Source organism: Equus caballus, unplaced genomic scaffold, assembly GCF_041296265.1.
Source record: "Equus caballus isolate H_3958 breed thoroughbred unplaced genomic scaffold, TB-T2T haplotype2-0000437, whole genome shotgun sequence".
Taxonomy (NCBI): Eukaryota; Metazoa; Chordata; class Mammalia; order Perissodactyla; family Equidae; genus Equus; species Equus caballus.
In genome coordinates this window covers 8,607,428-8,623,146 of record NW_027222394.1, presented here as the reverse complement: position 1 = coordinate 8,623,146, position 15,719 = coordinate 8,607,428, and positions in this window count along the sequence as shown.

The window sequence follows — 15,719 nt, the reverse complement described above, 5'->3', positions numbered from 1 at the left end:
AACCAGCTCTCAGACACACCAGAACCACGTGCCAGACACGCCGGATGCACCTACTGATCATGCCTGAGCCAAATGCTCGACTTGCCAGAAACACCTGCCAGACACGCCAAAATCACCTGCCGGGTACGCCAGAACCACGTGGGGGACACTCGGGAATCACCATTCGGGCATGCCGGAACCAACTCTCAGACGTGCCAGAACCTAGTGACGGACACGCCAGAACCACCTGCCGGACAGACCGGAAACACCTGCTTTACACGCGGGAACCACTGGCTCGACTCGCCGGAACCACCGCCGGACATGCAAAATGACATGCCGGCTACGCCAGAACCACTAGACGAACACTCCGGAATCACCTGTCGGGCATTCCGGAACCGCCTCTCAGACTTGCCAGAACCATGTTCCGGACACGACGGTACAACCTGCCGAGTATGCTGGAACCACCTGATCCACTCCCAAGAACCACCTGCTGGACACGCCAGAATCACCTGCCGACTACGCCAGAACCACTCGGCAGACACTCCGGAACCACCTGCCGGGCATTCTGGAACCACCTCTCAGAGGTGCCAGAACCACATGCCGGACACTCCGGAATCACCTGCCGGGCATGCCGGAACCATCTCTCAGACGTGCCAGAACCATGGTCCGGACACGCCGGTACCACCTGCCGAGCTCGCCGGAACCACCTGCTGGACACGCCATAATCACCTGCCGGCTACGCCACAACCACTCGGCAGACACTCCGGAATCAACTGCGGGGCTGGCTGGAACCACCTGCCGGTCACGCCAACATCAACTTTCAGCTACGCCAGAACCACTTGGCGGACACTCCGGAAACACCTGTCGGGCCGGCCGCAACCACCTCTCAGATGTGCAAGAACCATGTGCCTGAGATGCTGGAACCAATCCCCGAACAGACCGAAACCACCTGCCAGACCCCCCCTGGCTGAGCCCCCTGGCGAGCACGCCTGATCCACCTGCTCAACTAGCCGGAACCACCTTCCTGACACGCCAAAATCACCTGCCAGGTATACCAGAACCACTTGGTGGACACTCCGGAATCATCTGCCGGACATGCCAGAACCAGCTCTCAGACACACCAGAACCACGTGCCAGAGACGCCGGAAGCACCAGCTGAGCATGCCTGAGCCACCTGCTCGACTCGCAAGAAACACCTGTCGGACATGCCAAAATCACCTGCCGGGTACGCCAGAAACACTTGGCGGATGCTCCGGAATCACCTGTCGGGCGTGCCGGAACCACCTCTCAGACTTGCCAGAACCATGTTCTGGACACGTCGGTACCACCTGCCGAGTATGCCGGAACCAGTTGATCCACTCCCCAGAACCACCTACTGGACACGGCAAAAACCACTGCCGGCTACGCCAGAACCACTCGGCAGACACTCCGGAATCACATGCCAGGCATTCCGGAACCACCTATCAGAAGTGCCAGAACCAAAGGCCGGACACTCCGGTATCACCTGCCGGGCATGCCGGAACCACCTCTCAGAGGTGCCGGAACCACCTGCCGGACATTCCGGAACCACCGGCTCGACTCGCTGGAACCATTGCCGGACATGCAAAATCACCTGCCGGCTACGCCAGAACCACTTGGCGAACACTCCGGTATCACCTGCCGGGCATGGCGGAACCACCTCTGAGACAGCCGGAACCACATGCCAATGACACCGGAAGCACCTTCCGAGCACGCCAGAACCACCTGCTCGGCTCGACAAAACCACCTGCTGGACACGCCAAAATCACCTTCCGGCTACGCCACAACCATTTGGTGAACACTTCGGAATCCCCTGCCGGGCTGTCTGGAAACACCTGCCGGTCACGCCAACATCACCTGCCAGCTATGCCAGAACCACTTGGCGGACACCATGGAAACACATGTCGGGCCGGCGGGAACCACCTATCAGACGTGCCAGAACCATGTGCCTGAGATGCCGGAACCACTCCCCGAACAGACCGAAAACACCTGCCAGACCCGCCTGAACCACCTGGCGAGCACGCCGGAACCACCTACTCGACTCGCTCGATCCACCTACCTGACACGCTAAAATCACCTGCCGGGTATGCCACAACCACTTGGTGGACACTACGGAATCATCTGCCGGACATGCCAGAACCAGCTCTCAGACACACCAGAACCACGTGCCAGACACGCCGGAAGCACCTGCTGAGCATGCCTGAGCCAAATGCTCGACTTGCAAGAAACACCTGCCAGACACGCCAAAATCACCTGCCGGGTACGCCAGAACCACGTGGCGGACACTCCGGAATCACCTGTCGGGCATGCCGGAACCAACTCTCAGACGTGCCAGAAACTCGTGCCGGACACGCCAGAACCACCTGCCGGACACGCCGGAACCACCGGCTCGACTCGCCGGAACCACCGCCGGACATGCAAAATGACCTGCCGGCTACGCCAGAACCACTTGGCGAACACTCCGGAATCACCTGTCGGGCATGCCGCAACCGCCTCTCAGACTTTCCAGAACCATGTTCCGGACACGCCGGTACCACCTGCCGAGTATGCCGAAACCACCTGATCCACTCCCCAGAACCACCTGCTGGTCACGCCAGAATCACCTGCCGACTACGCCAGAACCACTCGGCAGACACTCCGGAACCACCTGCCAGGCATGCCGGAACCACCTCTCAGAGGTGCCAGAACCACATGCCGGACACTCCGGAATCACCTGCCGGGCATGCCGGAACCATCTCTCAGAGGTGCCAGAACCATGTTCCAGACACGCTGCTACCACCTGCCGAGCTCGCCGGAACCACCTGCTGGACACGCCAAAATCACCTGCCAGCTACGCCAGAACCACACGGCAGACACTCCGGAATCACCTGCCGGGCTGGCTGGAACCACCTGTCAGTCACGCCAACATCACCTTTCAGCTACGCCAGAACCACTTGGCGGACACTCCGGAAACACCTCTCCGGCCGGCCAGAACCACCTCTCAGACGTGCCAGAACCATGTGCCTGAGATGCTGGAACCAATCCCTGAACAGACCGAAACCACCTGCCAGACCCGCCTGAACCCCCTGGCGAGCACGCCTGATCCACCTGCTCAAATAGCCGGAACCACCTTCCTGACAGGCCAAAATCACGTGACGGCTACGCCAGAACCATTTGGTGAACTCTTCGGAATCACCTGCCGGGCTGGCTCCAGAACCACTCGGCAGACACTCCGGAAGCACCTGCTGGGCATGCCGGAACCACCTCTCAGACATGCCGGAACCACATCCCAATGACACCGGAAGCACCTGCCGAGCACGCCAGAACCACCTGCTCGACTCGCCAAAACCACCTGCTGGACACGCCAAAATCACCGGCAGGCTACGCCACAACCATTTGGTGAACACTTCGGAATCACCTGCCGGGCTAGCTGGAACCACGTGCCGGTCACGCCAACATCACCTGCCAGCTATGCCAGAACCACTTGGCGGACACCATGGAAACACCTGTCGGGCCGGCCGGAACCACCTCTCATACGTGCCAGAACCATGAGCCTGAGAAGCCGGAACCACTCCCCGAACAGACCGAAACCACCTGCCAGACCCGCCTGAACCCCGTGGCGAGCACGCCTGATCCACCTGCTCAACTAGCCTGAACCAACTTCCTGACCTGCCAAAATCACCTGCGAGGTATCCCAGAACCATTTGGTGGACACTCCGGAATCATCTGCCGGACATGCCAGAACCAGCTCTCAGACACACCAGAACCACGTGCCAGAGACGCCGGAAGCACCAGCTGAGCATGCCGGAGCCACCGGCTCGACTCGCAAGATACACCTTTCGGCCATGCCAAAATCACCTGCCGGGTACGCCGGAAACACTTGGCGGACGCTCCGGAATCACCTGTCGGGCGTGCCGGAACCTCCTCTCAGACTTGCCAGAACCATGTTCTGGACACGCCGGTACCACCTGCCTAGTATGCCGGAACCAGCTGATCCACTCCCCAGAACCACCTAGTGGACACGCCAAAATCAACTGCCGGCTACGCCAGAACCACTCGGCAGACACTCCGGAATCACAGGCCAGGCATTCCAGAACCACCTCTCAGAGCTGCCAGAACCACATGCCGGACACATCGGAATCATCTGCCGGGCATGCTGGAACCACGTGCTGGACATGCCGTAACCACCTGCCGGACATGCCGGAACCACCTGCCGGACATTCCGGAACCACCGGCTCGACTCGCCTGAACCATTGCTGGACATGCAAAATCACCTGCCGGCTACGCCAGAACCACTTGGCGAACAATCCGGTATCACCTGCCGGGCATGCCGGAACCACCTCTCAGAGGTGCCAGAACCATATGCCGGACATTCCGGAATCACCTGCCGGGCATGCCGGAACCACCTGCCGGACATGCCGGAACCACCGGATCGACTCGCTGGAAACATTGCCGGGCATGCAAAATCACCTGAAGGCTACGCCAGAACCACTTGGCGAACACTCCGGTATCACCTGCCGGGCATGCCGGAACCACCTCTCAGAGGTGCCAGAACCACATGCCGGACACTCCGGAATCACCTGCCGGGCATGCCGGAACCACCTGCCGGACATGCCCGAACCACCGGCTCGACTCGCCGGAACCATTGCCGGACATGCAAAATCACCTGCCGGCTACGCCAGAACCACTTGGCGAACACTCCGGAATCACCTGCCGGGCATGGCGTAACCACCTCCCAGACATGCCGGAACCACATGCCAATGACACCGGAAGCACCTGCCGAGCACGCCAGAACCACCTGCTCGACTCGCCAAAACCACCTGCTGGACACGCCAAAATCAACTGTCGGCTACGCCAAAACCATTTGGTGAACTCTTCGGAATCACCTGCCGGGCTGGCTGGCTGGAACCACCTGCCGGTCACGCCAACATCACCTGCCAGCTATGCCAGAACCACTTGGCGGACACCATGGAAACACCAGTCGGGTCGGCCGGAACCACCTATCAGACGTGACAGAACCATGTGCCTGAGATGCCGGAACCACACCCCGAACAGACCGAAACCACCTGCCAGACCCGCCTGAACCACCTGCCGAGCACGCCGGAACCACCTACTCGACTCGCCGGAACCACCTACCTGACACGCTAAAATCACCTGCCGGGTATGCCACAACCACTTGGTGGACACTCCGGAATCATCTGCCGGACATGCCAGAACCAGCTCTCAGACACACCAGAACCACGTGCTGGACACGCCGGAAGCACCTGCTGATCAGGCCTGAGCCAAATGCTCGACTTGCAAGAAACACCTGCCAGACACGCGAAAATCTCCTGCCGGGTACGCCATAAACACGTGGCGGAGACTCCGGAATCACCTGTCGGGCATGCCAGAACCAACTCTCAGACGTGCCAGAACCTCGTGCCGGACACGCCAGAACCACCTGCCGGACAGACCGGAACGACCTGCTGGACACGCCGGATCCACCGGCTCGAGTCGCCGGAACCACCACCGGACATGCAAAATGACCTGCCGGCTACGCCAGAACCACTTGGCGAACACTCCGGAATCACCTGTCGGGCATGCCGGAACCCCCTCTCAGACTTGCCAGAACCATGTTCCGGACACGCCGGTACCACCTGCCGAGTATGCCGGAACCACCTGATCCACTCCCCACAACCACCTGCTGGACACGCCAGAATCACCTGCCGGCTACGCCAGAACCACTCGGCAGACACTCCGGAAGCACCTGCCGGGCATGCCGGAACCATCTCTCAGAGGTGCCAGAACCACATGCCGGACACTCCGGAATCAGCTGCCGGGCATGCCGGAACCATCTCTCAGAGGTGCCAGAACCATGTTCCGGACACGCCGGTACCACCTGACGAGCTCGCCGGAACCACCTGCTGGACACGCCAAAATCACCTGCCGGCTACGCCAGAACCAGTCGCCCGACACTCCGGAATCACCTGCCGGGCTGGCTGGAACCACCTGACGGTCATGCCAACATCACCTTTCAGCTACCCCAGAACCACTTGGCGGACACTCCGGAATCACCTGTCGGACCGGCCACAACCACCTCTCAGACGTGCCAGAACCATGAGCCTGAGATGCCGGAACCACTCCCCGAACAGACCGAAACCACCTGCCAGACCCGCCTGAAGCCCCTGGCAAGCACGCCTGATCCACCTGCTCAAATAGCTGGAACCAACTTCCTGACACGCCAAAATCACCTGCCAGGTATACAAGAACCACTTGGTGGACACTCCGGAATCATCTGCCGGACATGCCAGAACCAGCTCTCAGACACACCAGAACCACGTGCCAGAGACGCCGGAAGCACCAGCTGAGCATGCCTGAGCCACCTGCTCGACTTGCAAGATACACCTGTCGGACATGCCAAAATCACCTGCCGGGTACGCCAGAAACACTTGGCGGACGCTCCGGAATCACCTGTCGGGCGTGCCGGAACCACCTCTCAGACTTGCCAGAACCATGTTCTGGACACGCCGGTACCACCTGCCGAGTATGCCGGAGCCAGCTGATCCACTCCCCAGAACCACCTAGTGGACACGCCAAAATCAACTGCCGGCTACGCCAGAACCACTCGGCAGACACTCCGGAATCACATGCCAGGCATTCCGGAACCACCTCTCAGAGGTGCCAGAACCAAATGCCGGAGACTCCGGTATCACCTGCCGGGCATGCCGGAACCAACTCTCAGAGGTGCCAGAACCACATGCCGGACAATCCGGAATCACCTGCCGGGCATGCCGGAACCACCTGCCGGACATGCCGGAACCACCGGCTCGACTCGCCGGAACCATTGCCGGACATGCAAAATCACCTGCCGGCTACACCAGAAGCACTTGGCCAACACTCCGGAATCACCTGCCGGGCATGGCGGAACCACCTCTCAGGCATGCCGGAACCACATGCCAATGACACCGGAAGCACCTGCCGAGCACGCCAGAACCACCTGCTCGACTCGCCAAATCCACCTGCTGGACACGCCAAAATCACCTGCCGGCTACGCCACAACCATTTGGTGAACACTTCGGAATCACCTGCCGGGCTGGCTGGAAACACCTGCCGGTCACGCCAACATCACCTGCCAGGTATGCCAGATCCACTTGGCGGACACCATGGAAACACATGTCGGGCCGGCCGGAACCACCTATCAGACGTGCCAGAACAATGTGCCTGAGATGCCGGAACCACACCCCGAACAGACCGAAACCACCTTCCAGACCCGCCTGAACCACCTGCCGAGCACGCAGGAACCGCCTACTCGACTCGCCGGAACCACCTACCTGACACGCTAAAATCACCTGCCGGGTATGCCACAACCACTTGGTGGACACTCCGGAATCATCTGCCGGACATGCCAGAACCAGCTCTCAGACACACCAGAACCACGTGCCAGACACGCCGGAAGCACCTGCTGAGCATGCCTAAGCTAAATGCTCGACTTGCAAGAAACACCTGCCAGACACGCCAAAATCACCTGCCGGGTACGCCAGAACCAGGTGGCGGACACTCCGGAATCACCTGTCGGGCATGCCGGAACCAACTCTCAGACGTGCCAGAACCTCGTGCCGGTCACGCCAGAACCACCTGCCGGACACGCCGGAACCACCGGCTCGACTCGCCGGAACCACCGCCGGACATGCAAAATGACCTGCCGGCTACGCCTGAACCACCTGGCGAACACTCCGGAATCACCTGCGGGGCATGCCGGAACCACCTCTCAGACTTGCCAGAACCATGTTCCGGACACGCCGGTACCACCTGCCGAGTATGCCTGAACCACCTGATCCACTCCCCAGAACTACCTGTTGGACACGCCAGAATCACCTGCCGACTACGCCAGAACCACTCGGCAGACACTCCGGAACCACCTGCCGGGCATTCCGGAACCACCACTCAGAGGTGCCAGAACCACATGCCGGACACTGCGGAATCACCTGCCGGAAATGCCGGAACCACCTCTCAGAGGTGCCAGAACCACATGCCGGACACTCCGGAATCACCTCCCGGGCATGCTGGAATCACGTGCTGGACATGCCGGAACCACCTGCCGGACATGCCGGAACCACCTGCCGGACATTCCGGAACCACGGCTCGACTCGCCGGAGCCATTGCCGGACATGCAAAATCACCTGCCGGCTACGCCAGAACCACTTGGCGAACACTAAGGTATCACCTGCCGGGCATGCCGGACCCACCTCTCAGAGGTGCCAGAACCACATGCCGGACACTCCGGAATCACCTGCCTGGCATGACGGAACCATCTCTCAGACGTGCCGGAACCATGTTCCGGACACGCTGGTACCACCTGCCGAGCTCACCGGAACCACCTGCTGGACACGCCAAAATCACCTGCCAGCTACGCCAGAACCACACGGCAGACACTCCGGAATCACCTGCCAGGCATTCCGGAACCACCTCTCAAAGGTGCCAGAACCAAATGGCAGTCACTCCGGTATCACCTGCCGGGCATGCCGGAACCACCTCTCAGAGGTGCCAGAACCACATGCCGGACACTCCGGAATCACCTGCCGGGCATGCCGGAACCACCTGCCGGACATGCCAGAACCACCGGCTCGACTCGCCGGAACCATTGCCGGACATGCAAAATCACCTGCCGGCTACGCCAGAACCACTTGGCGAACATTCCGGAATCACCTGCCGGGCATGGCGGAACCACCTCTCAGATATGTCGGAACCACATGCCAATGACACCGGAAGCACCTGCCGAGCACGCCAGAACCACCTGCTCGACTCGACAAAACCACCTGCTGGACACGCCAAAATCACCTGCCGGCTACGCCACAACATTTGGTGAACTCTTCGGAATCACCTGCCGGGCTGGTTGGAACCACCTGCCGGTCACGCCAACATCACCTGCCAGCTATGCCAGAACCACTTGGCGGACACCATGGAAACACCAGTCGGGCCTGCCGGAACCACCTATCAGACGTGCCAGAACCATGTGCCTGTGATGCCGGAACCACACCCCGAACAGACCGAAACCACCTGCCAGACCCGCCTGAACCACCTGCCGAGCACGCCGGAACCACCAACTCGACTCGCCGGAACCACCTACCTGACACGCTAAAATCACCTGCGGGGTACGCCAGAACCACGTGGCGGACACTCCAGAATCACCTGTCGGGCATGCCGGAACCAACTCTCAGACGTGCCAGCACCTCGTGTCGGTCACGCATGAACCACCTGCCGGACAGACCTGAAACACCTGCTGGATACGCCGCAACCACCGGCTCGACTCGCCGGAACCACCCCCGGACATGCGAAATGACCTGCCGGCTACGCCAGAACCACTTGGCGAACACTCCGGAATCACCTGTCGGGCATGCCGGAACCACCTCTCAGACTTGCCAGAACCATGTTCCGGACACACCGGTACCACCTGCCGAGTATGCCGGAACCACCTGATCCACTCCCCAGAACCACTTGCTGGACACCCCAGAATCACCTGCCGGCAACGCCAGAACCACTCGGCAGACACTCCGGAACCACCTGCCGGGCATGCCAGAACCACCACTCAGAGGTGCCAGAACCATGTTCCGGACACGCCGGTACCACCTGCCGAGCTCGCCGGATCCATCTTCTGGACACGCCAAAATCACCTGCTGGCTACGCCAGAACCATTCAGCAGACACTCCGGAATCACCTGCTGGGCTGGCTGGAACCACCTGTCGGTCACGCCAACATCACCTTTCAGCTACGCCGGAACCACTAGGCGGACACTCCGGAAACACCTGTAGGGCCGGCCGGAACCACATCTCAGACGTGCCAGAACCATGTGCCTGAGATGCCGGAACCACACCCCGAACAGACCGAAACCACCTGTCAGACCCGCCTGAACCCCCTGGCGAGCACGCCTGATCCATCTGCTCAACTAGCCGTAACCACCTTCCAGACACGCCAAAATCACCTGCCAGGTCTACCAGAACCACTTGGTGGACACTCCGGAATCATCTGCCAGAAATGCCAGAACCAGCCCTCTGACACACCAGAACCACGTGCCGGACACGCCGGAAGCACCTGCTGATAATGCCTGAGCCACATGCTCGACTTGCAAGAAACACATGCCAGACACGCCAAAATCACCTGCCGGGTACGCCAGAACCACATGGCGGACTCTCCGGAATCACCTGTCGGGCATGCCGGAAACAACTTTCAGATGTGCCAGAACCTCGTGCCGGACACGCCAGAACCACCTGCCGGACAGACCGGAAACACCTGCCGGACACGCCGGAACCACCGGCTTGACTCGCCGGAACCACCGCCGGACATGCAAAATGACCTGCCGGCTACGCCAGAACCACTAGGCGAACACTCCGGAATCACCTGTCGGGCATGCCGGAACCACCTCTCAGACTTGCCAGAACCAAGTTCCGGACACGCCGCTACCACCTGCCGATTATGCCGGAACCACCTGATCCACTCCCCAGAACCACCTGCAGGACACGCCAGAATCACCTGCCGACTACGCCAGAACCACTCGGCAGACACTCCGGAACCACCTGCCGGGCATGCCGGAACCACCTCTCAGAGGTGCCAGAACCACATGCCGGACACTCCGAAATCACCTGCCGTGCATGCCGGAACCAACTCTCAGAGGTGCCAGAACCATGTTCCGGACACGCCGGTACCACCTGCCGAGCTCGCCGGAACCACCTGCTGGACACGCCAAAATCACCTGCTGGCTACGCCAGAACCACGTGGCAGACACTCCCGAATCACCTGCCGGGCTGGCTGGAACCACCTGCCGGTCACGCCAACATCACCTTTCAGCTACGCCAGAACCACTTGACGGACACTCCGGAAACACCTGTCGGGCCGGCCGGAACCACCTCTCAGACGTGCCAGAACCATGTGCCTGAGAATGCCGGAACCACTCCCCGAACAGACCGAAACCACCTGCCAGACCCGCCTGAACCCCCAGGCGAGCACGTCTGATCCACCTGCTCAACTAGCGGGAACCACCTTCCTGACATGCCAAAATCACCTGCCAGGTAGCAGAACCACTTGGTGGACACTCCGGAATCATCTGCCGGTCATGCCAGAACCAGCTCTCAGACACACCAGAACCACGTGCCAGAGACGCCGGAAGCACCAGCTGAGCATGCCTCAGCCACCTGCTCGACTCGCAAGAAACACCTGTCGGACATGCCAAAATCACCTGCCGGGTACGCCAGAAACACTTGGCGGACGCTCCGGAATCACCTGTCGGGAGTGCCGGAACCACATCTCAGACTTGCCAGAACCATGTTCTGGACACGCCGGTACCACCCGCCGAGTATGCCGGAACCAGCTGATCCACTCCCCAGAACCACCTGCCGGACACGCCAAAGTCACCTGCCGGGTACGCCAGAACAACCTGGCGGACACTCCGAAATCACCTGCCGCGCATGCCGGAACCACCTCTCAAACGTGCCGGAAGCACGTGCCGGAAACGCCGGAATCACCTACCGGACAGACCGGAACCACCTGCCGAGCACGCCGGAGCCACCTGTTAGACTCGCTGGAACCACCTGCCAGACAGGCCAATATCAACTGCTGGCTATGCCAGAACCACCTGGGGGACGGTCCGGAATCACCTGCCAGCCATGGCGGAACCACCTCTCAGACGTACCAGAACCACCTGCCGGAGAAGCTGGAAACACGTCCTGGACAGACTGGAACCACGTGACGGCCATGCCTGAACCACCTGCCGAGCACGGCGGAACCACCTGCCGGACACGCCAAAATCACCTGCGGGCTACGCCTGAACCACTTGGACGACTCTCCGAAATGACCTGCCGGGCATGTTGGAACCACCTCTCAGATGTGCCAGAAGCACGTGGCGGACAGTCCGGAATCACCTGTTGGGCATACGCAACCACCTCTGACACGTACCAGAACCACGTGCCGTGCACGCCGGAACCACCTACCGGACAGACCGGAATCAACTTTTGGGCATGCCGGAACCAACAGTCAGATGTGCCAGAAACACGTGCCGGAGACGCCGGAAGCACCTGCCGAGCACGTCGCAACCACCTGCTCAACTCGCCTGAACCACCTGCCGGACACGCCAAAATCACCTGCCCGCTACACCAGCACCACTTCGGGGACAAACCGGAATCACGTGAGGGGCATGCCGGCACAGCCTCTCAGACTGAACCTCGTGCCGGACACCACAGAACCACCTGCCGGACAGACCGGAACCACCTGCCGGACTCGCCGGAACCACCGGCTCGACCCGCCGGAACGACCGCTGGACATGCAAAATCACCTGCCGGCTACGCCGGAAACACTTGGCGAACACTCCGGAATCACCTGCCGGGCATGCCGGAACCACCTCTCAGATATGCCAGAACCACGTGCCAATGACCCCGGAAGCACCTGCCGAGCACGCCGGAACCACCTGCTCGACTCGCCAGAACCACCTGCCGGACACGCATAAATCACCTGCCGGCTACGCCACAACCAGTTGGGGAACACTTCGGAATCACCTGCCGGGCTTGCTGGAACCACCTGCCGGTCATGCCAAAATCACCTGCCAACTACGCCAGTACCACTTGGCGGACACTGTGGAAACACCTGTCGGGCCGGCCGGAACCACATCTCAGACGTGCCAGAACCATGTGCATGAGATGCTGGAACCACACCCCGAACAGACGGAAAACACCTGCCAGACCCGTCTGAACAACCTGCCGAGCACGCCGGAGCCACCTGCTCGACTCGCCGGAACCACCTACCTGACATGCCCAAATCACCAGCCGGGTACGCCAGAACCACCTGGCGGACACTCCAAAATCACCTGCCGCGCATGCCGGAACCACCTCTCAGACGTGCCGGAAGCACGTGCCGGACACGCCAGAATCGCCTACCCGACAGACCGGAACCACCTGCCGAGCACGCCGGAGCCACCTGTTCGACTCGCTGGAACCACCTGCCGGACAGGCCAATATCAACTGCTGGCTATGCCAGAACCACCTGGGGGACGGTCCGGAATTCACCTCGCAGCCATGGCGGAACCACCTCTCAGACGTACCAGAACCACCTGCCGGAGAACCTGGAAACACGTCCTGGACAGTCTGGAACCACCTGCCGGCCAAGCCTGAACCACCTGCCAAGCACAACGGAACAACCTGCCAGACACGCCAAAATCACCTGCGTGTTATGCCAGAACCACCTGGAGGACTCTCTGGGATGACCTGCCGGGCATGCCGGAACCACCTCTCAGACGTGCCAGAACCATGTGGCGGACAGTCCGGAATCACCTGTTGGGCATGCGCAACCACCTCTGAGACGTACCAGAACCACATGCCGTGCAGGCTGGAACCACCTACCGGACAGACCGGAATCATCTTTCGGGCATGCCGGAAGCACCTGTCAGATGTGCCAGAAACACGTGCCGGAGACGCCGGAAGCACCTGCCAAGCACGTTGGAACCACCTGCTCAACTCGCCTGAACGACCTGCCGGACATGCCAAAATCACCTGCCGACTATGCCAGAACCACTTGGCGAACACTCCGGAATCACTTGCCGGGCATGCAGGAACCACCTCTCAGACATGCCAGAACCCCGTGCCAATGACCCCGGAAGCACCAGCCGAGCATGCCGGAGCCACCTGCTCGACTCGCCAGAACCACCTGCCGATCACGCAAAAATCACCTGCCGGCTACGCCACAACCAGTTGGTGAACACTTTGGAATCACCTGCCAGGCTTGCTGGAACCACCTGCCAGTCATGCCAAAATCACCTGCCAACTACGCCAGAACCGCTTGGCGGACACTGCGGAAACACCTGTCGGGCCGGCCGGAACCACATCTCACACGTGCCAGAACCATGTGCATGAGATGCTGGAACCACACCCCAAACAGACGGAAAGCACCTTACAGACCCGTCTGAATAACCTGCCGAGCACGCCGGAGCCACCTGCTCGACTCGCCGGAACCACCTACCTGACATGCCCAAATCACCAGCCGGGTATGCCAGAACCACTTGGCGGACACTCCGGAATCATCTGCCGGACATGCCGGAACCAGCTCTCAGACACACCAGAACCACGTGCCGGAGACGCCGGAAGCACCTGCCGAGCATGCCGGAGCCACCTGCTCGACTCGCCAGAAACACCTGCCTGACACGCCAAAATCACCTGCCGGGTACGCCAGAACCACCTGGCGGACACTCCGAAATCACCTGTCGCGCATGCCGGAACCACCTCTCAGACGTGCCGGAAGCACGTGCCAGACACGCCGGAAACACCTACCGGACAGACCGGAACCACCTGCCAAGAACGCCGGAGCCACCTGTTCGACTCGCTGGAACCACCTGCCGGACAGGCCAATATCAACTGCTGGCTGTGCCAGAACCACCTGGGGGACAGTCCGGGATCACCTGCCAGCCATGGCGGAACCACCTCTCAGACGTACCAGAACCACCTGCCGGAGAAGCTGGAAACACGTCCTGGACAGACTGGAACCACGTGACGGCCATGCCTGAACCACCTGCCGAGCACGGCGGAACCACCTGCCGGACACGCCAAAATCACCTGCGGGCTACGCCAGAACCACTTGGATGACTCTCCGAAATGACCTGCCGGGCATGTTGGAACCACCTCTCAGACGTGCCAGAACCACGTGGCGGACAGTCCGGAATCACCTGTTGGGCATACGCAACCACCTCTGACACGTACCAGAACCATGTGCCGTGCACGCCGGAACCACCTTCCGGACAGACCGGAATCCACTTTTGGGCATGCCGGAACCACCAGTCAGATGTGCCAGAAACACGTGCCGGAGACGCCGGAAGCACCTGCCGAGCACGTCGCAACCACCTGCTCAACTCGCCTGAACCACCTGCCGGACACGCCAAAATCACCTGCCCGCTACACCAGCACCACTTCGGGGACAAGCCGGAATCACGTGAGGGGCATGCCGGCACAGCCTCTCAGACTGAACCTCGTGCCGGACACCACAGAACCACCTGCCGGACAGACCGGAACCACCTGCCGGACACGCCGGAACCACCGGCTCGATCCGCCGGAACGACCGCAGGACATGCAAAATCACCTGCCGGCTACGCCGGAAACACTTGGCGAACACTCCAAAATCACCTGCCGCGCATGCCGGAACCACCTCTCAGACGTGCCGGAAGCACGTGCCGGACACGCCGGAATCACCTACCGGACTGACCGGAACCACCTGCCGAGCACGCCGGAGCCACCTGTTCGACTCGCTGGAACCACCTGCCGGACAGGCCAATATCAACTGCTGGCTATGCCAGAACCACCTGGGGGACGGTCCGGAATCACCTGCCAGCCATGGCGGAACCACCTCTCAGACGTACCAGACCCACCTGCCGGAGAAGCTGGAAACACGTCCTGGACAGTCTGGAACCACCTGCCGGCCAAGCCTGGACCACCTGCCAAGCACAACGGAACAACCTGATAGACACGCCAAAATCACCTGCGTATTATGCCAGAACCAATTGGAGGACTCTCTGGGATGACCTGCCGGGCATGCCGGAACCACCTCTCAGACGTGCCAGAACCATGTGGCGGACAGTCCGGAATCACCTGTTGGGCATGCACAACCACCTCTGAGACGTACGAGAACCACATGCCGTGCAGGCTGGAACCAACTACCGGACAGACCGGAATCACCTTTCGGGCATGCCGGAACCACCTGTCAGATGTGCCAGAAACACGTGCTGGAGACGCCGGAGG